The 26,321-nt window shown below is 38.3% G+C and overlaps 1 protein-coding gene and 1 long non-coding RNA gene across 3 annotated transcripts in view; one reads left to right on the forward strand and one right to left on the reverse strand.

The window, feature by feature from the left end:
* Positions 1-3,925: 3,925 nt before the first annotated feature.
* The window catches only part of camkva (CaM kinase-like vesicle-associated a), a 78,228-nt gene continuing 55,832 nt past the window's right edge, over positions 3,926-26,321 (forward strand). The window contains exon 1 of the mRNA XM_056460354.1: positions 3,926-4,095. The gene's annotated coding sequence lies outside the window, so the exon portion shown is untranslated. The remainder of the gene's footprint in view (positions 4,096-26,321) is intronic.
* LOC130231006 (uncharacterized) overlaps positions 24,913-26,321 on the reverse strand; it is a 1,631-nt gene continuing 222 nt past the window's right edge. Inside the window, exons 2-4 of one of the 2 annotated variants that reach the window (XR_008837993.1) lie at positions 26,045-26,102; positions 25,419-25,549; positions 24,913-25,316 (exon numbers count right to left, since the gene is read on the reverse strand). This is a non-coding gene — a long non-coding RNA (uncharacterized LOC130231006). Of the gene's footprint in view, positions 25,367-25,418; positions 25,550-26,044; positions 26,103-26,321 lie in introns of both variants that reach the window. The other variant, XR_008837994.1, reaches the window with a different exon arrangement.

The following is a 26,321-nucleotide window of genomic DNA, read 5'->3' on the forward strand; positions in this document are numbered from 1 at the left end:
TTAAACTTATGAAAGCAATTTCATTCATTCATTCATTCATTCATTCTGTTTAGTCCCTTTATTAATCAGGGGTTGCCACACGAAATAAACCGCCAACTTATCCAGCATATGTTGTACGCAGCGGATGCCCTTCCAGTTGCAACCCAGCACTGGGAAACACCCATACACACATTACACATTCACACACATACACTATTGACAATTTAGCTTATTCAATTCACCTATAGCGCATGTCTTTGGACTCTGGGGGAAACCCACGCCAAAACGGGGAGAACATGCAAACTCCACATAGAAATGCCAACTTTCCCCAGTCGAGGCTCAAACCAGCGAACTTCTTGCTGTGAGGAGAAAGTGCTACCCACTGAGCCACTGTGTCGCCCATGAAAGCAATTTCAACACTAAAATACAATCATTATGAAAAGAAATGAAAACACCAATCAATATTTCACCACATAACACATAAATGAATGTATAACTGAAGGTTTACGATTTTAAATTGTGTAACAACTATAGAGCAATGGCGAAGATTAACACATAGTTTATAAAAAGGTATGCGCGAGAAGAGCTACAATCACACTGAGCCAAAAGAGCAGAAATAGAAAGAAATGCCACACAAGCCACAATTACACTCATGCAGAACAGTTACAAAGCTTAATTTTAAATAGTACATGCCTTTATGCTGAAATAACTGTAATTGCAGGAGGCGTAAAAAAGTATATTGCAGCTGCTCTTTTGTACACTTGGGTCATTCCTGTTAGGATTGCATCTTTAGAGCTCAGTTTTTTTTTAATGTGATTATGTATGTGTTGGATTGAAGAAAAGACTTTTAGAAGTATGTTCTGGTCAGATTCATCTTCATTTATCTATTCAGTGGCTATAAAGTGGACAGTAAAAACTATATTTCCTCAGTACACTCAGATATTAAAATACACGAGCTGTCACTGGGATGGTACCTTTTCAAAAGGTATACATTTGTACTTGAAGGGTTCATATTGGTACCTCAAAAGTATATATTAGTACCTGCAATTTTTAAGAGGAACACTTTTGTACTTTTTAGGTACTAATGTGCACCCCTGAGGTATTAATATGGACCTTTTAAATACAAATTTGTATCTTTTGAAAAGGTACCACCCCAGTGACAGCTCAAGTACCTTTATTTCTGAGAGTGTAGGATGTGAAGTTCTTGCAGTTGATTTGAATTTTCATGGCATTGCTTTTATTTTAGAGGACGGCGGAGGTGAAAGATAGCAGTGATTATTTGAACTCAAACCCGAGTCCCCATGAGCCAACAGCTCATGTACACTATGGCCAATTTAGTTTATTCAATTCACCTACTGTATAGTGCATGTCTTTGGACTGTGGAGGAAACTGGAGCACCTAGAGGAAACCCACACCAACAACAAGTATATAATCTGAAAGTGTTCTCTTAATTAGTCTTATTTTATACTTTATATTACTGTATATTATTTATTACTTCAGAATATTTGTATCTCATGAAATATGCCTAAATATCGCCCTTCAAATAAACTTCTAACTAAAAGCAGGACTAAGCGATAACCTTAAAATTTGGGAAATTGTTTGTTGTTCTCTATATTTGATCATATTTAATACATTTCTTAAGTCAAAATTTTTCTGTTTCATAATGGAACATGAGCCACACGGTGGCTCAGTGGTTAGCACTGTCGCCTCACAGCAAAAAGTTTGCTGGTTCGTGTCCCGGCTGGGTTAGTCAGGACTCGAACTCGAAAAAATATATTACCTCAGGAGGTTGTAAAGTTCTTGCAGTTGATTTGAATTTTCATGGCTTTTTGCTTTTATTTTGGAGGACAGTAGAGGTGAGAGATAGAGATGATTACTTGGACTCAAACCCGAGTCCCCATGAGCCAACAGCTCTTATACATGCCCAGAATATATACACGCAGCCAACTACCACAGAGCTGACCTCTCGGTTACTTCAAAAATATTTTGGGACATTTATAATATTATAGTATTTTTAAAAGACGACTTATTGCTAGCTGTGCTGCTAGTTTCCTTAAATGTCACTTTCTGAAAGATGAAGCCATTAAGGAAATGGAATAGCTAATTAAATTATAATAACATTGGACTTATATTTAATTAGTAATGTAATATTATAGTATTATGAACTGTGAGCCGGCTCCAACCAAAGTACTCAAATGAGGAAAAATTGGTGCACATTTTACATTTTTAATGGGATTTTTTTGGCTTGATACATTTATAAAATTCTAATCTTTAAATATTTGGTTCATTTATTCAACCTCAGGGCATATCCAAGAGATAGGTGACTATTTGTTGATTTATTTTTTTTACTGTAGAACATTAAAAATTTATACTGTAGCTGAAACCATGGTGAAACAGTGGCATCTCACTCATGGGTTTGTATCTACGCATACAGTACATCGTTATCTGACATAAAGTGTGCACTTCAGACTTTCAGACCAATTATTTGCTTTATAAGCCCCCTGTGTATTGACAGGAGTCACAATTTACTTTGTCTGTACGTGTTTTGTACATTTTATGAGTTTATAAACCACCAACCACCAAGGTTTCAGCTAAAATTTCTCTGTAATACTGCAGCGAAGAACAAAAGTCATCTTATGTGTAAGGCCAAAAAGAGTGCACGTGTAGTTACTTAGTACTTAGTTTATTTTTTGTACTTTATTATTAACCATGTTCCGTTTTAGTATTGTCTTTTTTTTTCATTATTTTATAACCTGTTTTAACATATTTGAATTTGTTTTTACCTGTTTTAAACATTTTTAATTCTTTTAATCATTTTTGCTTTGATTCTTGTTTATGTAAAGCACTTTGAATTATTGGGTATGTGCTTTGCATTGCCTTGCATTGCCTTGCCTTAGTATACACAATGTGCAAATTCAATGATTTCTGTAGCAGAAGCAAGTACATTTACAGTTAAAAAATAGATTAAGGAAAAGGAACAGACAGAACAAAATAAAGATTAATAACAATTAACAACATGCAGCAATTCAATTCATCTTTATTTCTATAGCGCTTTTATAATCTAGATTGTGTCAAAGCAGCTTAACATAGAAGTTCTTGTAAATTGAAACAGTGTCAGTCCAGTGTCAGTCCAGTTTCAGAGTTGAAGTTCAGTTTAGTTCAGTTCAGTGTGATTTAATTTTCACTGCTGAAAGTCCAAACACTAAGAGCAAATCCATCGATGCGCAGCTCCACAAGTCCAAAACCAAGCAAGCAAGTGGCGACAGTGGTGAGGAACAAACTTCACCAATTGATGAAAGTGAAGGAAAAAACTTTGAGAGAAACCAGGCTCAGTTGGGCACGACCATTTGTGTTCAGACTGGCCCACGGGATCATTGTGGAGATGACCTCGGTCTGTCACTGTAAAAAACACTTGGGTATAGGGGTTAAGGTGCAATCTTGAGGTTGTTGCTTAATTGTTTGAAATAAATAAAAATAAAAAAGAAATTAAACTTGTCATATGATATTTTCCCCCTTTATCCAGGTAACTTGTGTCATGGGCAATATTTAGGAGTTAACCATTTCTTTATATGTGCAATATTTCATCCACATATGAAAATAAAGGAGCATGATCTCAATAATCGAAGCTATTGATTCACTCTTATCGTTTGACCTCTAATACAGTTGGAGGATTTGTGCGTATACTTATAATCACATCACATTCCCAAATATCAATGAGAACTTTCACACTTTTCTAGAAGTTGATACAAAAAGATAAAAGCCATATTATCTGAGACGAGACACGTTTGTTTTTGTTAAACTGACTGATCATCATATAGCGCAGTCTCAGCTGCAGTACTAACTTAATAGACACTGCATCTCTACCTGAGAGAGAGAGAGAGAGAGAGAGAGAGAGAGAGAGAGAGAGAGAGAGAGAGAGAGAGAGAGAGATCAGGCGAGCGCGCGCTCCAAGTGCAGGTTTCTGGGTTGGCAGCAGTGCGTAAGAATCGAGCGTGGCACGCGGCGGAATATTGACCAAAATTACCGCGAACTCAAACATCTGGAAACCCACAGAAGAAAACGGTCGCCAACGACGCCCTTCATACACGTATTTTTCAGAAACACTCAAATTGTTCGGTAAGTCTTTGTGGATACATTAATTGCACGCAACTGTTATGCCTGAACGCGTTTTATTTGTTGCTGTTAATGTTTTTACAGAACGCCTTTGTGTGTTTGTAATAAATTTACCCGTGACTTCACCTGTAACCTAAACTGGCACAAACTCTCTCTAGAACTTTAAGAGATTCCGCGATCAGTCGTGGTGTTTGACTTGTATTTTCGTATTTATTTTGCAGGTTTTAAGTTCTGCCTGTTGTATTTTGTCAGTTTAGTCTGAAAAGGACGTCAAATACGCTTACGTCAAAGCCAAATCATTGCGTATGTTTCGCGCAAATGGAGACTGCAGTTTCTTTCTTGACAGCAAAACCTGCCTCTTTCTGGCAAGTTCATTTCGGTGAATACGTGGAAATAGACTCTGAAGCGAGTTTGACCTGTCATTTTTGTTTGATAACCTACTAAGTGAAATGGTTAATTTTGTAGAGGTCAGCAATGTGATCTGTCATTGGTTAACACTTAAGATTTGAAATGTGTTTTGTGTTTTATGTTGCTTTGACATCATGTGCCACCTGTAGCCCAATACACATCTAGACTGTTTTGATGCGGTGTCTTTTATAGTCGTAATAGCTCGGAATAAAGAAGTTTGAAAATGAACTATACTTAGACTCAGTTGTCAAGTATAAAGACTGCTGTTACAGCAAACTGATTAAAAGGGCAGACAGTGTGTGTGTGTGTGTGTGCGTGTGTGCGTGTGCGTGCGTGTGCGTGTGTGTGTGTGTGTGTGTCTGTTCTTTAAAAAAGAATAGGTTACTCATAAAATATGAATTATGTAGTTTAATATCTATTAGCATGATCTAAAATCAATTTCCAAAACTAGCATTTTATACATACATACATACATACATACATACATACATACATACATACACACACACACACACACACACACACGCACACGCACACACACACACACACACACACACACACACACATATATATATATATATATATAGAGAGAGAGAGAGAGAGAGAGAGAGAGAGAGAGAGCAATTCCATGCCATTTAACCTTGCTATGAAAAAAAATTAGGTTTTCACCAAAATAGAGAATCCGTTTCTACATTTTTTTGTGTAAGCAAGTATTTGACAGTACTCAAAAAATACTCCAAAATGTCTCTATTAATGTTTTCAAACTATTATATTTGATTTACCAAAGTCAAACAAGTGGCAATTTCATATCTGTCACATCTATAACAGAAAAGTGTCACATCAGTAACGAAGCTTTTCCCTCATAAATGCAAAAAATGTCAAATCAAATGAAATCAAAGATTTTTGTACTATATTGAGCCAACTCTTATCTTTTTGATTAGCATTATTTATTTTGGGTTGTGCAGTTTAGTTCACAGAATTTCTACAAAGTATGTTGTATACTGTAAACTAAGGCTAAGACTAAGACTTTTTTGTCACATCCATAATGCATGTTTATTTTCTTCATTTAAAATGTTTACAGATTGATATTTTTCTGATCCCACAACTTTGTGGTTAGTTGTTTTGGAAAATATAAACATGTTTCAATATAATGTTAATGGATACTTTCTATGTGAATTTATGTTTTGAGTTTTTACTGCAAATGTCACATCCATAACGCTGGAATTGCTCATTTATTGCCTATATTTTACCTTAAAGATTCCCTAACCTGATTTCACCAAATAGGGCATGATTGACATCATAGACTGACATCTATGTTGATCCTGGAACAACATTCCAATCAACCAATCAAAATTAAGGAATATGTTTACTGTTTATGTTAAGCTTAGGCTTACGTTTAGGTTTATGCACTTCTACATGATTGTTATCCAACTATTATTTTGGGAATAATTATCAGTTATGGTTGGGTTTAGAAGTAGGAAATTGGTATGGATTACATTTTCCAACAAAAATGATGTTCTGATGTTAATCCAGGATCGCATCATACCTGGTAAAATCATGACATGCTTAAATAATGGTCTAACTTATATTTTCCTTTATATTTTACGTAGTCATGCATAATATTGTCCTTAAAGTTTAGTTCTGCTGTGCACTTTTTCAAAATATCCTCATTGTGAGTCAACAATGGGTGACACTTTTTTCAGTTGTGATGGAGCTTAACTTGTATTTAACCTAGAGCATCCCTTTAAATGCTCTCAGCCTGTAATTTAGTGGTCGTGGCTTAGTTTGAAAGGCTGTTATTTCTTATGTAACAGTCAATGATTGTTCTAATTTACAAAGACAAATTTGAGTTGTTTAGTTGGAGTTTTTTTACTCTTAAGAAAAAGGGGGAAACTGTATGAAGCTTGTTTTTGTCCATATGTCTTGTTAAATATGGAAAGTTGGAATTTTTGTACTCCAGATAGAGGTTGATAAATGTATGAAGCCTAGTCTTTGTTGTCAGTTTGTATTGTGTTTTCTCACTTGCTAATTTTGTCTGTCTTTATTGACTCCATATTCTTCAAAAGAGCCTACATATCATTTTTCTAAATGCTTGATAGAATTGATGTTGATGATGTTACGGCATTATAGATAGAAAGGCAGAACTGACCTTGCTCTCTTTGGCTTCCATAGAAGATGAGCACAAAGAAGCCCGGACACTGTGTTTGTGTCAGTGTCTGTACTGTATGTGTGTGTGAATGCAACCCACGGGCTAAAACACCACCCACCACCTCTGTTCAAAACACCGTCCTGTTCTCCAGAGCTCTTCACAGGGCCCGTCATCCCTTTATATAAGATAACACCTGGTCCACCTCCACCCCCAGACTACACCCGCACTGCAGAGGTGATAAATAAGAGCACCACCCTCCTCTCCCCACTGCTGGCTTTCCAAAACTGAGTCAAAACACTACACTTCTATAATGGCCGGAGGTGCTTTTAAAGCCAGAAAGCTATCTTTACTTAACAACCTGTTGATTCACATGGAGGTTGCCAAAAATAGAACTGTGCCAAATATAATTTAGTGATTAGCTGCTAAGAGGTCCTTTCAGTGCGCTCTTTTCCACCATTCAAGTGCATGTTGTGGAAACACTAGAGGTTGCCTAATTTTGACGGCTGGATTTTTTCAAATTAAATCAATACCTTCATTCAGCAACAATGCATTAAGTTGATTAAAAGTGACAGGAAATGCCTTTATTAAGCTACAAAAAGATACCTATTTAAAATAAACCCATTTCTTTAAAAAAAATATATATTTTTAATTAAAATCTTGCCATTTTAATAAACTTTGTAAGCAGCACAACTGTTGATAATAAGATATGATAATGATAAGAATTGAGCTCCAAGTATGTATAATAAACATAATTACTGATATATTTTTAAGTGCATGTGTAATTTTGAAAGCAGAATCGGAATCAGAAAGAGTGTGCCAGGTATGTTCACACATACGAGGAATTTGTTTTCGTGACAGAGCTTCTACAGTGCAACAGACAAAAAAAAAAGATAATAAATATATTTCAAAATTAGAAGTAAATAGTGAATGCAAATGAGCAATTCCATGCAAATGTCAACCTTGCCATGAAAAAAAAGTTTTCACCAAAATAGAGAAACCGTTTCGACATTTTTTGTGTAAGCAAGTAGGGCTGGGCGAAAATAAAATCAAAATCTCGATTAATTGAACATTTTACTTGATTACGATTAATAAACGATTATTTTAATATATTTTGCCCTCATAGTTCACTGACAAGTTTTGTACAGTAAATATGCTCACGTATTAGTTTGTTGTGTGAAGTTTGTGTTAGTTGATTTTAAAATAATTGAAGGAAACACACACTATCTACTATCTATGATTATTTATTAAACATCAACATTGAACAACTGAAATTAAAACACACATTGCCTAAAACCAACTGTCACTTTTTTTCTTATAAAAAAGTGAAAATAAATAACTTGCATATTTGAAAATAAAATTAATTATTTTCAAAGATTTACATATTAAATGTAGAAAATAAGAAGTATCTCTTCTAAATAGAATAATTCTTGTATATCCTGTAAATAATAGTTTAAACATTGCAGTTTTTGCATTTTCTGTAAACAGATTTTTTAATGTAAATAATATTTTTGTAATAGAAAATATGCCATCTCAAGGCATCTCTGGTACATCTTCCAATCCTCATCGATGTAGTGCAAATGTATGATGTGTAGTCACATTTTTTTGAGAGGTGCTTGGGTATGCGACCACGTGAAGGCTGTGCCAGACCATAACTGCGTTTACAACCTTAACTGAGCAGGGTCACTTGACTCCAATAATTGAAAAAATGGACCTGTAAAAATTTGATCGATTATAGTTTCAGAATGTTTCGATTATTTTTCAATTAATCAACCTGCTCTATAAGCAAGTAATTTATAAGTTATTTAAAAATGCTCAAAAATTTATCTGTCAGTGTTTTCAAACTATTATATTTAATTTACAAGAGTCACACAAGTGGCAATTTAACATCAGTCACATCCACAACGGAGAAGTGTAACATCCATAACGAACCTTTGCCCTCATAAATGCAAAAATATCTAAATAAAATCAAAGATTTTTGTACTATAGTAAGCCAACTCTCAGAATTTATACAAAGTAGATTGTAGATCGTAAACTCGCAAACACACATCCACATTTGTTTGTCACATTTATAACGCATGTTATTTTCTTAATTTAAAATATGAAACATGTTTACAGATATATATTTTTCTGCTACCATAACTCTGTGGTTAGTTGTTTTGGAAAATATAAACAGTTGCTTCAATATAATGTTAACATATACTTTCTATTTCTGTTTGTTTTACAATTACTATCATAAAGTATTCATGAGATGAATTGCCTGAGGAAAACTGAGTATAATAATTAAACGATGGCCTTTTTGAAATCTTCATCAACAAATCAGCAGTAATTGGAAAAATCACGGAAATTCTTTGGTCAGAAACTTTTTAAAGAGGGAATTATTAACTTTATTAGCAGTTCCACTCTTCAAAATGTCTAATTCAGTTGTTTCAATTTAAAATTGGGTGAAACGATTTGGATTGTCTAGATTTTACAGAAGCTTGTTCTAAAACAATAACCATGCAAGTGTTCTTTTTAATTCTGGACATCATATATATATATATATATATATATATATATATATATATATATATATATATATATATATATATATATATATGTATGTATGTATGTATGTATATATGTATGTATGTATGTATGTATATATGTATGTATGTATACAAATAAAGCAGATTGCATTTGTATATGAACATTCATCAAACTCTGCACAATTGTTTGGCCAGTGGAGAAATGGTCGTGGCCATCTGAGCCTGGTTCTCTCTAGGTTTTTTTCTTCAACTTCGCCAATTGGTGAAGTTTTTCCTTGCTGCTGTCGCCACTGGCTTGCATGGTTCGGGATCTGTGGAGTTGTGCATTGATGGATTTGCTCTTCAGTGTTTGAACTCTCAGTACTGATTATTAAACCACACTGAACTAAGCTGAACTGAACTTAAACTTTGAAAAATGAACTACACTATTTCAATTTACTATGATTTTTTATGTGAAGCTGCTTTGACACAAAGTGATGTTTGATAAACAAATTTCGGGAGGAGCACGCGCAGAAGTTTCAGTATCAAATACGTCATTGACAATTATTCTATTATCCAATCAGTTCTTGACCAAACCCCTATATATACCAAAGCTGTCTTACCTGCAGCATCTTACGACTTTAGCATCCAAACTTCGACGCAGAATGTCTGAGATTAATCTCTTCGCAGAGGACGACGCCTTCCTTGCCGAGGCTCCTCTGAGATCTCCCGCCGGTACCCAAAGCTCCGTAGCCCCGCAGAGCGCATCAGCTCAGCCCGCGGCTCCACCTCGAGGCCGCCGTTCAGCCAGAATCACGGCTGTCCGATCAAGACGGGGCTCACCATCTCCATCTCCCAGAAGGCAATCCTCTCCAGCCTCATCATTTGCCTCAGCCATGTCCTCCGTCCCAGCCACAGGGATAAACACCGTCTCTGACCTCCGCCAAGCATTGGCCAGCGCAGGCGTCACCGTTCCGCGCCGAACCACCAAGGCGGACCTCCTGGCTATGTATAACGCCTTGCAATCCGGAGCACCACTTCCTTCCATCACTCCACCTTCCAAAGCCACGAAAAAATCCGGCCAGGTCCAAAAGTCTCCATACCAGCGTCCGGATCGAAACCAGTCTTCCAGACCCGGACGCAGCAGCAGGCCGTCAGCGAGTCTGGGGAGAGCCCAAGGTCCAGAGGACGTAGGATCGCAAACCCCGGAAGTGGGACTCCACGCCGGCTCTGGACTCGTTCCTTCGAGCCGCCAGTATAGCGTGAGCTTGCCTCCGCTAGCGGCACCAGAAGTTCATCCTCAAATATATCCTTGGCCCGCAGCCCCCCCTTCAAACTCAAGCGCAGGGTCGCTACAGGAAGCACAGGCCCAAATTCACATCCTGCCTCCCCATTCCTCCCAAGCTCCTGCGAGCAGTGCGAGCGCGAGGCCGCCTCAGCTCCCAGCTCAAAACCCAGCTCCTCTAATTCCTCCTCTTCTTCCCCAGGTTTTCTCAGGCCCCGACGCAAGTTCCAGCGCGAGGCCACCTCCGCTGATGTCACTAACGTCGGCAGCCCCTCCTCTCTTCTCTTTTCCTCCCACTGGTGATCCTAGGGCCAGCAGCAGCGCGAGCATGCCTCCGCAAGCGGCCCTAGCTTACAACTTTCCTTCAGGCCCCGACGCAAGTTCCAGCGTGAGGCCGCCTCCGCTGATGTCACTAACGTCGGCAGCCCCTCCTCTCTTCTCTTTTCCTCCCACCGGTGATCCTAGGGTCAGCAGCGCGAGCATGCCTCCGCAAGCGGCCCTAGCTTACAACTTTCCTCCAGGCCCCGACGCAAGTTCCAGCGTGAGGCCGCCTCCGCTGACGTCACTAACGTCGGAAGCCCCTCCCCTTTTCTCTTTCCCTCCCACCGGTGATCCTAGGGCCAGCAGTAGCGCGAGCATGCCTCCGCAAGCGGCTCTAGCCTCCAACATCCCACAGCCACTTCTTCACACTAAGTCTTTTTCTCTGTCCACAGCCACGCCTCTACCTGTTCCACCCAACGCCCTCGCCCTGGATCCTCCACCCGTCTCCAACACCATCAGGAGCCAAATCCTGTCAGGTTCGGATGTTGATCTTTTTTCTCTCCTCTCACCCATTTCACCCACATCGGCAGACCGCCAGATAGATTGCGGCCAATTTTCAGTAACCTTAAAAAACACAGCTAACATTCAGTCACGCATCTTATCATTCGCAGAATTCACAATAGCATTTTCAAGATATACAGACGTCATTTGTTCTGTCTATCCCCACAGGAGGCGTGAGCTCAATGATTATCTCGCGATAGTCGCTGAGCTCGCGCTCTCATACGGAGGCTCTCATTTCTATACATACCACCGCCTTTTCTCCGCTAAATGCGCCATTCGCATTTCACAATGGAACCAGACCCCATTCTGGGGAGCCATAGACACAGATCTCCATAATAAAGTCTTTCTCGGTTGCCGCAGTATATCTTGCGCGGTCTGTCGATCCACCACCCACCACACAGAATCATGCCCATTCATAAATCCCATCCCTCCTCCCCTCCCCGACCCAGCCCAGCCCAGATCTACCAGTTACGTCCCTTCAAACCCAAATATTCCGCCCCTTTTTTCTGATCACAGCTCTTCTGTCCCAGCCTCCGCCAGCCCGTGCACCAGCTTCAATAGCGGCAGGTGCTGGAGACAGAAATGTCGTTTTTTGCATGTTTGCAATTTCTGCGGCGGCGCTCACGCCCGCACAGTATGTCCAGTGAGAAAATCTGTAAATAAAAATACCAGAAAGTACCTATCGACTCCTGTGAATGTTTCTCGCCTAAAATCGGAACTGCTCAAACATCCCGATCCCAAATTCACCGAATTTCTATTAACGGGTCTGTCTTCAGGTTTTCATCCAGGTGTCATTAGCCTACCCACCTGTAGTTTTATTTGTCCAAATCTTCAGTCCGCTCTCGCCGAACCCGACGTCGTCGACCGTCTAAAAAAAAAAAAAAAAAAAAAAAAAAAAAAAGAAGTAGACGAAAATTTCATGATGGGTCCTTTCTCCGCACCTCCTTTCAGAGTTTATCGCGTCAGTCCTATTGGCATCGCCACTAGGAAATTCTCCGATAAAAAACGCTTAATAATCGACCTCTCCTCCCCGCATAACTCTCCGTTTCCTAGTATCAACAGTCTCATCCCTCTGGAAGAGTACTCAATGATTTATCATGACATCGACCAAGCTATTTCATTAATTAAAATCGCGGGTCGCGGCGCATGGATGGCTAAAGTCGACATAACGTCCGCCTTTAAAGTCATGCCCATCCACCCTGACTTTTGGCACCTTTTCGGCATTCTTTGGCGAAAAAATTATTATTTTTCCGTCCGCCTAACCTTTGGTTGCAGAAGTAGTCCAAAGATTTTCGATACGCTGTCGGAAGCAATCTGCTGGATCCTTTCCAATAACTACGAAATCCCGCATCTAATACATCTACTAGATGATTTCCTAATCATCTCACCACCAGACGCTATACCAGCCGCGCACCTTTCGACAGTTCAGAAGGTTTTCGCTGAACTCGGGATTCCCCTCGCCGAGGAAAAAACCGCCGGTCCAAGCACTTCAATCGAATTCTTGGGCATCAAATTAGACTCCAATAAATTCCAAGCGTCCCTACCAAAGGAAAAAATTGATCGAACGATCCTGGTAGCTTCCTCCCTATTAGACAGTCCCCTCTGTTCTAAGCGTGAGCTATTATCAATTCTCGGCCATTTGAATTTCGCAATGCGCATAATTCCCCAAGGCCGCTCGTTTATTTCTCATCTCTTATTTCTCGCGTCCTCAGCTCACGGTCTAGAGGATATTATATCCATCGATGACAATAGCCTAAACGAACTCCGTTTATGGATATTATTCCTCAAACAATGGAACGGTCTCTCCTTCTTTTACAGCGACCTCATATCCTCCCCAGCAGACATTAATTTATTCACCGACGCCGCCCCGTCAATCGGATTCGGAGGCTACTATCAAGGACGCTGGTTCGCGTCCACTTGGCCGCCCCAGCTATTAGACCTGCCGCAACCACTAAAATCATCGGCGCTATTCGAGCTCTACCCACTAGTCGTCGCTGCATCCCTACGGGGTAAAGAATGGTCCTCTTCCCGCATCATAATTCACTGTGACAATGAAGCAACCGTTCACTGTATAAATAAAGGCCGTTCAAATTCGCTAGCACTAATTCCCCTACTAAGACGCCTAACTTGGATCTCAGCATGTGACCAGTTTATTTTAACTGCAAATCACATTTCTGGGTCCAAAAATCAAATTGCTGACTCTCTCTCTCGTTTTGCCTTCCAGAAATTCAGACATTTGGCACCAGAGGCGGATCAGTTTCCAATCCAAGTCCCTCCTTATTCAGAGCTGATATTCCCATAGATCATCCTTTAAAAAACCTGCTTGGAGCCTCTCTCGACTTTATCCTTCAGGCAGTGGCTCCTAGAACCCTGCAGTCATATTTAACAGCATGGAAAAGCTTTAAAACATTCCATGCATGTTATAACATACTATTTCCTGATTTTTCTCTACTTTCCATTTCATCTTACATATCCTACCTCACAATTATCAAAAAACTCCAGATCAATTCCATTAAAGGCTATTTGAGTGGAATTCAATTTTTCCACAAACTAATTTACGGCTCCCCTGCACCTCACATAGCTAATTCGCAAACAACTCTTCTCTTGAAAGGCATACAGAGAACCCACCCCACACGTCATGACACCCGACAACCCATAACACTGAAAACACTCACTAAATGCATATCCACTCTTCGCAAAGGATACGAATCAATCCACACAGCACGTACTCTCGACGCCATGTTTATTTTAGCCTTCTTCGGATTTTTAAGGTGTTCAGAACTCACCATTACATCAGGGTTCAACCCAAACATTCATCCCACCATATCCGATCTAGTAACGCTGGATAATGAAACCATTTCTTTCCTCATTAAACAAAGCAAAACTGATCAAGCAAAAAGAGGCCATTACATTTACATTTTCAACCTTCAATCACCTATCCATCCATACCAAACACTGCTAGCATTTTCACATATCAGGAGATCACAAGCCACTTCCCTTTCAGACCCCCTTTTTACAGACGATAGCAATCGCCCAGTCACTCGTTTCTGGTTCCAGAAGCATCTTAAATGCGTCCTAATTAAGTCGGGCTTTCCAGCTGACAATTTCTCCAGCCATTCCTTCAGAATAGGTGCAGCCACCACTGCAGCACAAAATGGTCTATCAGAGCAGCAGATCCAAACACTCGGACGCTGGTCCTCACAGGCCTTTAAGTGCTACATTCGAGCCGACCGCTCTCACATTAGAAAAGCCCATCAAACCCTTATTCAAAACACATTCCTTCATTGACACGACACTTCCTTCGAAATACACTTTGCATAATATATTTTTATAACGCTAATACAGCATCTACATAGCCGTTCCAACAGGAGATGCACACCTCATTATTATGCACCACTGCAAGCGCAGAGACTGCTCCCACGGGAGACGTACACCTTTTTATGCACCACCGCTAGCGCGGTGACCGCTCCTACGGGAGACGTACACCTTTATAATCATGCACCACCGCAAGTGCGGTGACAGCTCCCACAGGAGACGTACATCTTATGCACCACTGCAAGTGCAGTGACCGCTCCCTCGGGAGACACACACCTCATTATTATGCACCACTGCTAGTACAGTGACCGCTCCTTCGGGAGACGTACACCTTTATATATTATGCACCACTGTATGTGCAGTGACCGCTCCCATGGGAGACGTACACCTCATTATGCACCACTGCAAGCGCAGTGACCGCTCCTACGGGAGACGTACACCTTTATAAATTATGCACCACTGCAAGTGCAGTGACCGCTCCCATGGGAGACGTACACCTCATTATGCACCACTGCAAGCGCAGTGACCGCTCCTACGGGAGACGTACACTTTATAATTACGCACCACTGCAAGTGCAGTGACCGCTCCCATGGGAGACGTACACCTCATTATGCACCACTGCAAGCGCAGTGACCGCTCCTACGGGAGACGTACACATTATAATTATGCACCACTGCAAGCGCAGTGACAGCTCCCATGGGAGACGTACACCTTATCATGCACCACTGCAAGCGCAGTGACAGCTCCCTCGGGAGACGTACACCTTAATTATGCATCACTGCAAGTGCAGTGACAGCTCCCATGGGAGAAGTACACCTTACCACCACTGCCAGCGCAGTGACCGCTCCTATGGGAGACGCTCGTCTCCCGTGGGAGCGACGACTCCTGCTGGAGACACTTAACGCATCACCATCAATACAGTTACTGCCTCCTCCCGAGACACACACCTTGCAAAGCACAACCATCAGCTTAACAGCACCCCTCCAAATTTTAAAGATCAGCAAATTTTGGGGGGCTCACCCACTTGTCTGGCTGCTGTCCTGTAACAAAATAAGCAATTTTTGGGGAGCGTTCTGGGGCCGGGCTAGATACTTCGCTCGAATTCCTATTCCTCTTTGTTTCCTGATAAGAGGAATAACTCGAGTTTAGGTGTCTTCCCCGAGCTCAGAGCCCTCTCCCCGGACAGCACGCCAAATACGCTTTATTCTGAAACTGTTGCAAGTGTGAACTCGTGAAGTGATGTTTGATAAACAAATTTCGGGAGGAGCACGCGCAGAAGTTTCAGTATCAAATACGTCATTGACAATTATTCTATTATCCAATCAGTTCTTGACCAAACCCCTATATATACCAAAGCTGTCTTACCTGCAGCATCTTACGACTTTAGCATCCCTCCACCACCCCGTCACCTCACCTCTTAAGCATTACTATCCCGGGGGGAGCGTTCTGGGGCCGGGCTAGATACTTCGCTCGAATTCCTATTCCTCTTTGTTTCCTGATAAGAGGAATAACTCGAGTTTAGGTGTCTTCCCCGAGCTCAGAGCCCTCTCCCCGGACAGCACGCCAAATACGCTTTATTCTGAAACTGTTGCAAGTGTGAACTCGTGAACTACATTGTAAAAGCGCTAAACAAATAAAGATCAATTGAATTGAACTGAACTACTTTACAACGGGTTAAAACAGCATAATTTCTACTAGCTTCAGTATGCACATTTTAAAACTTATAAATATGTAAAATTATATAAGAGAGAGAGAGAGAGAGAGACACAGCTTATTTTTTATAACATGATTTAGTCTTAATTATCTACTCGACACATGAGAATAATCTATAAAATGAGTGCTTAACACAGTGGCATACTTGCCATAGCCGGGAGAGACAGCTTTCTCATGGGAGAGGAGTCACTGAGATGCAGTCTGTGCATGTTTGAAATGCTGAGATCCTCTGTTTTATTTCTGCCTAAATGGAAACCTCCAGTTGACACCAAATTCCCTGGAGCGGCTTCTGAGGATATAAAATAAGAGGACGAGCATCAGTGCGTCTGTGCTTAAGTGTGAATGAGAGAAGCAGAGGGAGAGAAATAGAGAGAAAGACTGGAGTAGAAGATAAATAATATTCTACAGTTTTTATGGGAGACCTTGTTTATGACAACACATGCCCTCATGACCTAGATTCATGAATCATGCCCCCAAGAGTGTCTCAATCTGTCCTGTCTCCTGACATAGAATACACTTATTTAAATAAGGACTACTAACTTTATCTAATGTGATTATTAGATGCAATCAAATGTGTTTGAATGTATTTTTATTTTATTTTAATGTAATTCTGAATGAAAAAAACTACATCACAAGTACTAAAACTTTCACTGGTTTAACTGATTAAGGATGGTAACTCTCAGAGACTGACTCGGATTTGACTCTCTGTCCAATGTCAGATCTAAAGGGCAATGCAAAATGGAGATGTTAATTAATATTTCACCCACCCACTCTTATAGGCAACATTTCCATCACCATCTGGAGATGCATTAGTCCGTGCAGGTCTAATGGAGCTGGACTTATGAACACGTTTAGTGGATTTGTTGGAGTCATTAGTTTCACACAAGTTCAAGAGATGTTAAAGCACCACAACTGCGTTATTTTCCAATAACTGTAGATAAAAGTTCTCTAAGGAAGTCTGTTTATATTTATTAAAATCATCAGCCTGAATGCAGCCTAATTAGATGTGCGGCAGAATATCATTGATCTGGTCTTCATCCGGATGAAAATAACGAGGGTTTCTGACATTGTAATCATGGTTTTTAATTAGGGTGTTAATATAATTGTTTTTTTAGGTTTAAATTTCACAGTCATTTGATGGCTTGGGTTAGTGGTGTTAATATGGAAGCCAAGTGTCATAACATGGAAAGCTCAGAGGGATGTGTTTTATCGTGTTACAGCATTTTGGAGATATTGCTTGCTGCTATAACATACCCATCACCAATTCCCCAAACTAGCACTAACCCAGCAAGAGAGCAGTCTGATGTAAGACTTCCAAGTTAAAGCTTGAGCATTTGAGACTTCTCTGGAGAAGCGTTGTTGTGATTCTCTCACTGCAAGCTAATATTTGAAAAGCAGCCATGGAATAAAATAGAGCAACATCTTTGCTTTTATAGTCTGTTGGAATCCAGAAGCTATTGCTTTTCCCTCCTTTTTTTGGTTGCCTGGGAAACGGTGTTATCATCAGGCGGGTGCTTGTTGTTAAGTGATCCACCCTCAATGTTTTTCAGTGGAATCATGCCCAGAACAGCCAGGAAATGAAGTTAACTGAGCAGCAGTCTTTGTTCGGTGCATATCACTGCAGTGTGTGAAAGTTAGGGACAAAACTTTGCGAAATTAAAAAATAAATCTTACTCACTTTACAAAGCATCTAAAAGGTGAAATTTAAATATTATTTTTAGATGTTAAAGTGTTTCTGTCACGATCACCAGCGAGCTAAATTCCATAGATCGCTGGAATACACACACAATTGGTTACCCCTAGGTTTACAGTTTTTTGGGGGTGCGGTGCGGCGCAGCGCAGCGTGGCTGTTTAAACTGACACCAAAACAAACACAAGGTGTCATGGTGTTAATTTGTTTCTTTTAATGACAGCAATAAATAACTGAACAATTATTTGAACAGTACAATCGTACAAGCTAAAAAATCAACATTTATTTGTATATCTTTTTTATCCACAAAGTGTGCAGCTTTTACATTACTTAAAATTAATGTAATTATTTTAAAATTACAAACAATGCAATTTGGAAACATTGCAAATGATCAAGAAAAAGTTTGGAGCGCACATTTGATGCATTAGAACTTAAAATGCACACCTGTAAATCTAATACGTATTTACTAAACGGAAACAGGCCTATAAACTACTGTTTATTGCAATAAGTATATTACAGGAAGTTATATTATTAAATATTTATGTTAAAATATATTTTTAAGGTTCTATTTATCTAATAATGCCAGCCAGCTTTTAGTGAACTTGCAATATTGTCAAAAACACAGAACTTTCAGTTGTTATATGTAAATACATGCAGGACCATTCTAATATATTACTCATTTCCAACTATTGACAGCAGATCACTGAATGACAAAGATTTGCACTCGCAATATCTTTACTGCTCTATTCATTTAACCTAAGAAAAGGAATGTTTAGAACATCACTGTGCCTCTCGCGATCTGTTCTCTTGCTCATTCACTTTTGTCGCCATGATTTCCGGCTATTTTGACAAATTTTGGGGGATCACAGAGCCGGTATAAGTTTGCAGGAGACCCGCTAGGCGTCCGGGAGAGGTCATAAAGTTAGATGAGACAGTAGATAGGGGCGATCACTCCACTCGTGTCACAGCAGCTCAAAAATACAATGGCCTCACTTGCAACAAAGAGAGCATCACTAACAAAAGTTGCGCCAATAGACTTATAAACAGGTCGCACCGCATATGTATGATCGAGCACATCGATCGCTCAGGCTGTAGACTGCTGTAGGCTATGCATAATATATGGGAGCGCACGTGTGTCTTCGGCCTGTCAGAGCGCGCACTCTCATTCCCAAACAGCAGAGAATGGCTGTGTGGAACTCCACCATGCGCGTTTCAGAGAGCAGAAGTTTGTAAACGCACGACCATGTAGAGACAGAAATAACATGCTGTTGAGTAAATAAGGAACTACATACAGCTATTTACCTTGTTTATTAAAATAAGTTGTGATCTGGCTTTTAATACTGTTAACTTGACTTCAAAGGTGGTGGGGAAACCCACCCAGCAAAAAGTCGTCGAAAAGACGTTGAAAAGACGACATTGTCAGACGTCCAAACTACGTGGAAAACAGGTGGGAAAGTGAAAGACGAAACGACGTCTTCTTTACGTCGTCGAAAAGACGTAATTGTAAGACGTCCAAACAACGTGGAAAACAGGTGGAAAAGTGAAAGGTGAAAAGACGTCTTTTTCATGTCGTCAAAAAGACGTAATTGTAAGACGTCCAAACAACGTGGAAAACAAGTGGAAAAGTGAAAGATGAAAAGACGTCTTTTTCATGTCGTCGAAAAGACGACATTGTCAGACGTCCAAACAATGTGGAAAACAGGTGGAAAAGTGAAAGATGAAAAGACGTCTTTTTCATGTCGTCGAAAATAAGTCAATTTTAGGTCGAAATTTGTTTCTGAGAAAGACCTTTATAAACGTTTTAGAACATTTTTACATAATTCATAAATTAAACATTTTGTTAAAAAATATTAATTATTAGGCTAATATTTGCTCTCAAAATAGTACAGCAGACAAAAGTAATGACAAAACATGCATTGGTCAAGTTAACATTAACACAACAACAACAACAACAAAAAAGCATCAGATTAGTGTTTTCAGCTCTGCGTCTGCCACCGCCAGACCGTACAGGAGGTCTCTCACGGCCCTGTAAATGATGTGGCTGTTGTGTCGCACATTTTGGCAGCAACTGCAATAACAAAGAAAAATTCTGTTTTAGTTGATATAGTGCGCATCCTTACGGTCACATCTGTTTTCTGATGTGTTATTTTAAGAAAGTCTTGTTTTTAAATTAACGTGACATTCCAATAATAAATGCTATTTTGACTGCATGACACACACGTTTTTGTATAAGGACACATTACAGTTGATTTAACCATACTTTTTAATGTATTATTTATTTTTAAGAAGTGGACAGAGATGGCGAAAGTACACACATCCTACTCAAGATGAAGTGATACTGATCCTAAAACGACTCTGGTAAAAGTTGAAGTAGCCTACTGACTGCACTTTTGAAGTCAAAGTAAATAGTATGGCCTCAAACACGTAATAAAACGTTTCTATTCCTACCTGTTTTTCACGCTGGTAACTAGACTCACATCATACAGTACATGGATACGTTTATACAAAGTAACATGCATTTCTAATTATGATGTTACATAGTTGCCAATTGTCAGCTGGATAGCCAAGCATCACTCAACAACATGCTCAGAAAGTCACTCCGTACCATCAGCCTGACACAAGTTTGCTGCTTTTTGATCAAGAACACCTGCCATTCGTGTTAATACGCTCTAAAATAATAGTACATTTTAAATATAAATTATAATAGTTTAAATGTATACATTTATTCTATAAAAACATTTTGCATGATCTTTTTTCACGTGCAATTTCCTGATCCTATGCATTATAATTTTATCTATAAATGACATGCAATCCGATCAATAAAACATCTTATTAACTGGTGTAAACAGTCAATCAGCCGACTCTCTATTGTAATCATCTAATTAGCCATTTTGCCTTCATAAAAATGGGTGTGAGAAAAAAACTGGGTGGAAGGAAAATATATTTTTAAGTTTTTTGCGTTACCTCAGCAAAGTTCCCTCGCAAAGATGTTTTCCACAAACACTGCATGTTCACTTAATGTTTTCACACGCAAAGGACACTCTTGTAAGCCTATTTATTATTGATTCTTTTTTTACATTAAACGCATAATAATTAAGTGCAAAAAGAACAGCCGATCACTGCAGGTGCCGCGGTGGTTGCTTTGTTTCTCTGCTGTTGGCTTGTCAGTGGCGCGGCATTGATCACTTTTGTGTTAATAAAAAATAAGATAGCCTAATTTAGTAATTTAATGTAATATATAGTTATTAATCAGTGTAATTTATAAATTCATAAATTATTTAGTGCTTTTTCGATTTAGGCATATAGGCCGAGTATCAGGCCCGGCGCTACGGGGGGCAAAGGGGGCCTCAGAAAGAATTTGTTTACTGTTTGTTTAATCAAAACTGAAAATTCTTTTTATCATTAATTACTAACACTCTAGTCATTCCAACCTTCAGAACACATATTTAGATATTTTATAATATGAAATAGAATTAAATAGAATATAAAATAATTAAATTATGACAATTGTGAGATTAAAGCTAGGCATATAGTGCAGAGATCTAGGGTGCGTTTCCCAAAACCATCGTTAGCCAACTGAGGTCGCAAGATTTTTCATTTCCTAATATATAATAAATATTAAATTTCATTTTATAATAAATCGCCTAGTATTTATTTATTCATATGATTTATATATGATATTAGAATAGATGTTAGCTTTTGTAAGTGATTTGTTTTAGAATAAGATATGTCATTCTCAATAATATTTGTAAAGAAAACGCAGTCTCTATATGTTCCATTTACATATATTTCAGTAAATATAGAAAACGAGTGCATGTTTTAACCAAAAATAATATTGGATTTTATTTAAATGCGTGTTTGTGTAAAACAATATAATTTGCACAAAGAAATTATGGGGTTCTTCTGTAAAAAAGTAGCCTCTCACATGTAGCTAGGCTGAATTAGGCTCAGCACGCTATACGGTGTTACCGGTTTTAAGACGCAACACCGGTGGCATCACTTTTCAACCGTCCCACCACTTGTTTTTTTTAAAGTATTTTTTTATTAATTATTTATTTGAATTAAATGCAAAATATAATTCTAAATAATTTACTTAAGACGAGAGCCTGCACTATAATTATAATCTGAACATAGCTATGCATCATATTTCATTTATCACGTGAGGAGAAGAGAGGAGTCGAATTTACAAAAAGAGATTGGCGGACGATTTAGTGTTAAAACGTAATGCAAAAGCGCCTGTTTGGCAATATTTTGGGTTCAAACCAAATGCAAAAAGAGAACCTGAAAACTTTAATGAGGCAATCTGCAAACTTTGCCTGACAAAGGTGGCAGCATCTGGAGGCAACACAACTAATTTATACATGCACCTTTAACGCACCTACTTGATGTTTAACTATGGGTGGGTCGCGGGTTAAGATTAATAGCCATAAAGCGCAACGCATACTCATTTTAAAAATCACGCGACCATTATCTTACAATGTTTAATAATAAATAATCTTATTTATTATCAATCTTATTTATTACTATTTATTAAAATATCTTATTTATTATTAAAACGAGTGATTTAGCAATGCCGCGCCATTAATAAGCCAACTGCAGAGAAACAAAGCAACCATCGCGGCAGTGATCACTTTTTCCGAAGTTCAGCTTCTTTTGTATCCTGTGTGTGCGCGTATGTTATCACTGAACAGAAAGTTGCTTTGTCTCTGGCAATATTTCGGCTTTTAATCGAATAAAAATTTTTAATTTAGATGAGCCAATATTGCAAAATTGCAGTAAAGAAACTGTGACGTGAGGCTACACATCAAATCTGAGGTCTGATCTCATCTCTCTTTCGCTGTCATCCAGACACTTGATACAGACGCCACACAGTCGCAAATCTGAGGCAGGTACCAGCTGACAGGTAGAATAGCTGAAGCCTTTGCAAAATCTGTTGAAATACAGCACTGAAATTAACAGGCATAAATGTATTTGAGCCAAAAACGTCTTTCTATCTGTAAAAACGCAAGATCCAGTGTTATATGTAGAAGTTGTGTGGCCTAATAATTATATTAATCCTAATAAAATGAAAACCAAAATAAACAATTCATTGCATTTTTCATTTGATAAAAAATACACGGAAACGAAAAAAATCAAAGGGTGGCTAGTTTGTATTAATGTGTTTTAATATTAACAAAAAATATGCTCAGCCTATTTAAGCTTAACGGTTAAGCCGCCAATAGGCAACCCATTCAAAAAATATTAGTTTACTGTGTACTGGGTTATAATGTATATTGTACAATAAAAACTAAATGTAGCATCGCTGTCATTTAAAACATGCAATTCATAACACACCAGGGGTGCGTTTCTCAAACAACGACGTAACTCACCGCTGAACTATCATACAATGTATTGTTTGGGGAAAGAACTATGACGAATGTTTCCCAAAATGCAGTTTCTCTGTCACAGATCCATCGCTTGAACCACGTTAGTTATAACGTAAAAGGCCCATAATGATGTTCTAAACGGAGTGGAGAAACTACTTTTTTAGAGAACCCCATCATTTATTTGTGCAAATAATATTGTTTTACACGCACACGCATTTAAAATAAAATCCAATATTAGTTTTGCTAAAAATATGCACTCGCTTTCCATATTAACTGAAATATATGTTAATGCCACATATAGAGCCTATGTTTCCTTTACTAATATTATTGAGAATATGACATATCCTATTCTAAAACAAATCACTTACCAAAGCTAACACGTATTCTATCATATATAAATCATAATAATAATAAGGCTATTTATTATCAAATTAATTTATTATATATTAGGAAATGAAAAAAATCCTAATTTAATCATAATATTAATAATACTAATGATAATCATGATGAGGATGATGATGATGTCTGAAAGATAACATTATTCCTGTGAAAAAAAAAAAATATATATATATATATATATATATATATATATATATACACACAACATTTTAATTCAAGCAATTAACAATAGTATGGTTCAAAAACATGTTTTTACTATAGTTTTTTCATGTGAGTATCTTACAGTAGTTACGTCAATGGCAGGTTCATTTCAGTTCAGTAGAAAACTGTCCTCTTCATAATATTTCTATTTATTTCTCCTTTGTATTATAGTATCAATTAAAAAAATACAGACTTTCCTTTATGTCTCCCATTCATTTTTTTTACATCCTGCTCTCCATCTTAATTTTATGTCACCAGAATCACGTGATTGCACCCAAAGTTCTGCTGATAAAAATATTTAATCTTTTTGCAAGCATTCACTTTAATAAGTCAATAACAGATTATTAATATCTATTTAAAGATAATTCCACCAAGCTCATAGCAGAATGCTAAAAACATGATGGTTTTGATTTCTACAACTAACAATCTCACTAATAGAGCATGTGCTGGCTACTGACAATTTGTGAAGGTAAAAATTAAAATAAGTACTGTTCAATAACACTGTTTTTACTATTACGGTTTAAGTATAATTTAATAAGACTCTCAATTTATGAATAGTTAACTGGTAATCTGGAACCTTCGAGCTTTATTAAAATATGAATTGTTAAATAAAGTTATATTACTCAATAAAAAGAGTAAATATATGGACGACTACTATACATTTGTCTTCTTTTGACACATAATTTTAAACGTGTGGCTAAAAACGTATCTTAATAAGTGGCTTAAAATTATTTTTATATTTTTTTGGTGGGCCAGAGAAAAAGTTGGCAGGACAAGTAAAAATATTTTCCGCTGGCCACACCATGCCATTAGAAAAAATCTTAAGTGATGAGCCCTGTTGAGTAATTTTCATTCTCATTAAAATTCAAATGTGCATTGTTTTGTGACAATTATTTTAGATTTTTTTAATAAAAATGTATTTAATACAGCCATAAAAAAATGGCTAAAAGATTGTAAATACACTGTACTGTAAGCACAAGTTTGGTGTGTTTGAGAGAGAGAAGAAAAAAGATTTCCAACTCCTAAAAACAAACTTTCTCAGACTTCAAATATACTGGTCACTAACAAAAACTTCAGTCATGGGTGCTGTTGTTTTACTACAGTAATACCTTCAGAGTCTGCGACGCAGTGGCGCAGTAGGTAGTGCTGTCACCTCACAGCAAGAATGTCGCTGGTTCGAGCCTTGGCTGGGTCAGTTGGCGTCTCTGTGCATGTTCTCCCTGTGTTTACATGGGTTTTCTCCAGGTGCTCCGGGTTCCCCCACTGTCCAAAGACATGCGGTACAGGTGAATTGGGTAGGCTAAAATTGTCTGTAGTGAATGAGTGTGTGTGGATGTTTCCCAGAGATGGGTTGAGGCTGGAAGGGCATCCGCTGCATAAAAAGGTTCATTCCGCTGTGGTGACCCCAGATTAATAAAGGGACTAAGCCGAAAAGAAAATGAATGAATGAATGAATGAATGAATGAATGAATACCTTCAGAGAACATAGTAGTCAGTGATCCACATAAGCAGAGAGATTAGTGTGGTGCAGTCAGAAGTGAAACAGAAGTCTGTCCAGGCTGAGTTTAATGATCTTGATGTTTTCAATTGAAGATTCCAGCGAAACTGCCATTAAAAAGTTATAAGAAAAATAACTCAGCATGACATCTCACCTGGTATCTACTATTACAAAGTACAATTCCAATGTAAATTATATGTTTAATCCACAGTATTTGTACCATAAAATAGCCACAATTTTGACTCCTCACTCAGAATATTAAGTTACATGGTATTTTGTGAGAAATACAATTATCTTGTTTGGAGTTCATTTCCTTGTGAAGTTATAAAAAGCTTAATGATATAATTTTTTTAATGAATGCGTTTACAAACATTTTTTATCTTTTATGAGTAAACTGCAGTAACGTGAATCGAAAGGGAAGGATGTAGACAAAATGAATTTTAATAAACAGGAAAATAAAAAAAAAAACGTACACCAGAACCTAGCACAACAATCAGAAAAAAAAAAACAGACAAGCATGGTTTGTGAACAAAGGAAATCAGGAACAGAACGAAACCACATATAATTAGCTTGACTAGCGACATGTCGGGTGGACAACTTACGAAATGGCAAAGCTTCCCCATTCAAGGCTGTGGAGCGTCTCTGGCGAGGAGTTCATCACTAAATGTAGAAACAGAGCAACAAAACCGTTAACCGACAGCGATTCACTTTGTTAGCATTATTACAAGTTAAAAAATGTTAGCTCGAAGTACCGTTAATGCTATTTGCGAAGCGTTTCTCATAACGTTAGCCTTTAACGATAGCCGGGGCAGGAGCATCTTTTTATGCTAATTCAGATTTTACAGATATTCTTATATTTTTACACAGGTTAAAAAGCAA

The sequence above is a fragment of the Danio aesculapii genome, chromosome 6, assembly GCF_903798145.1.
Source record: "Danio aesculapii chromosome 6, fDanAes4.1, whole genome shotgun sequence".
NCBI classification, from domain to species: Eukaryota; Metazoa; Chordata; class Actinopteri; order Cypriniformes; family Danionidae; genus Danio; species Danio aesculapii.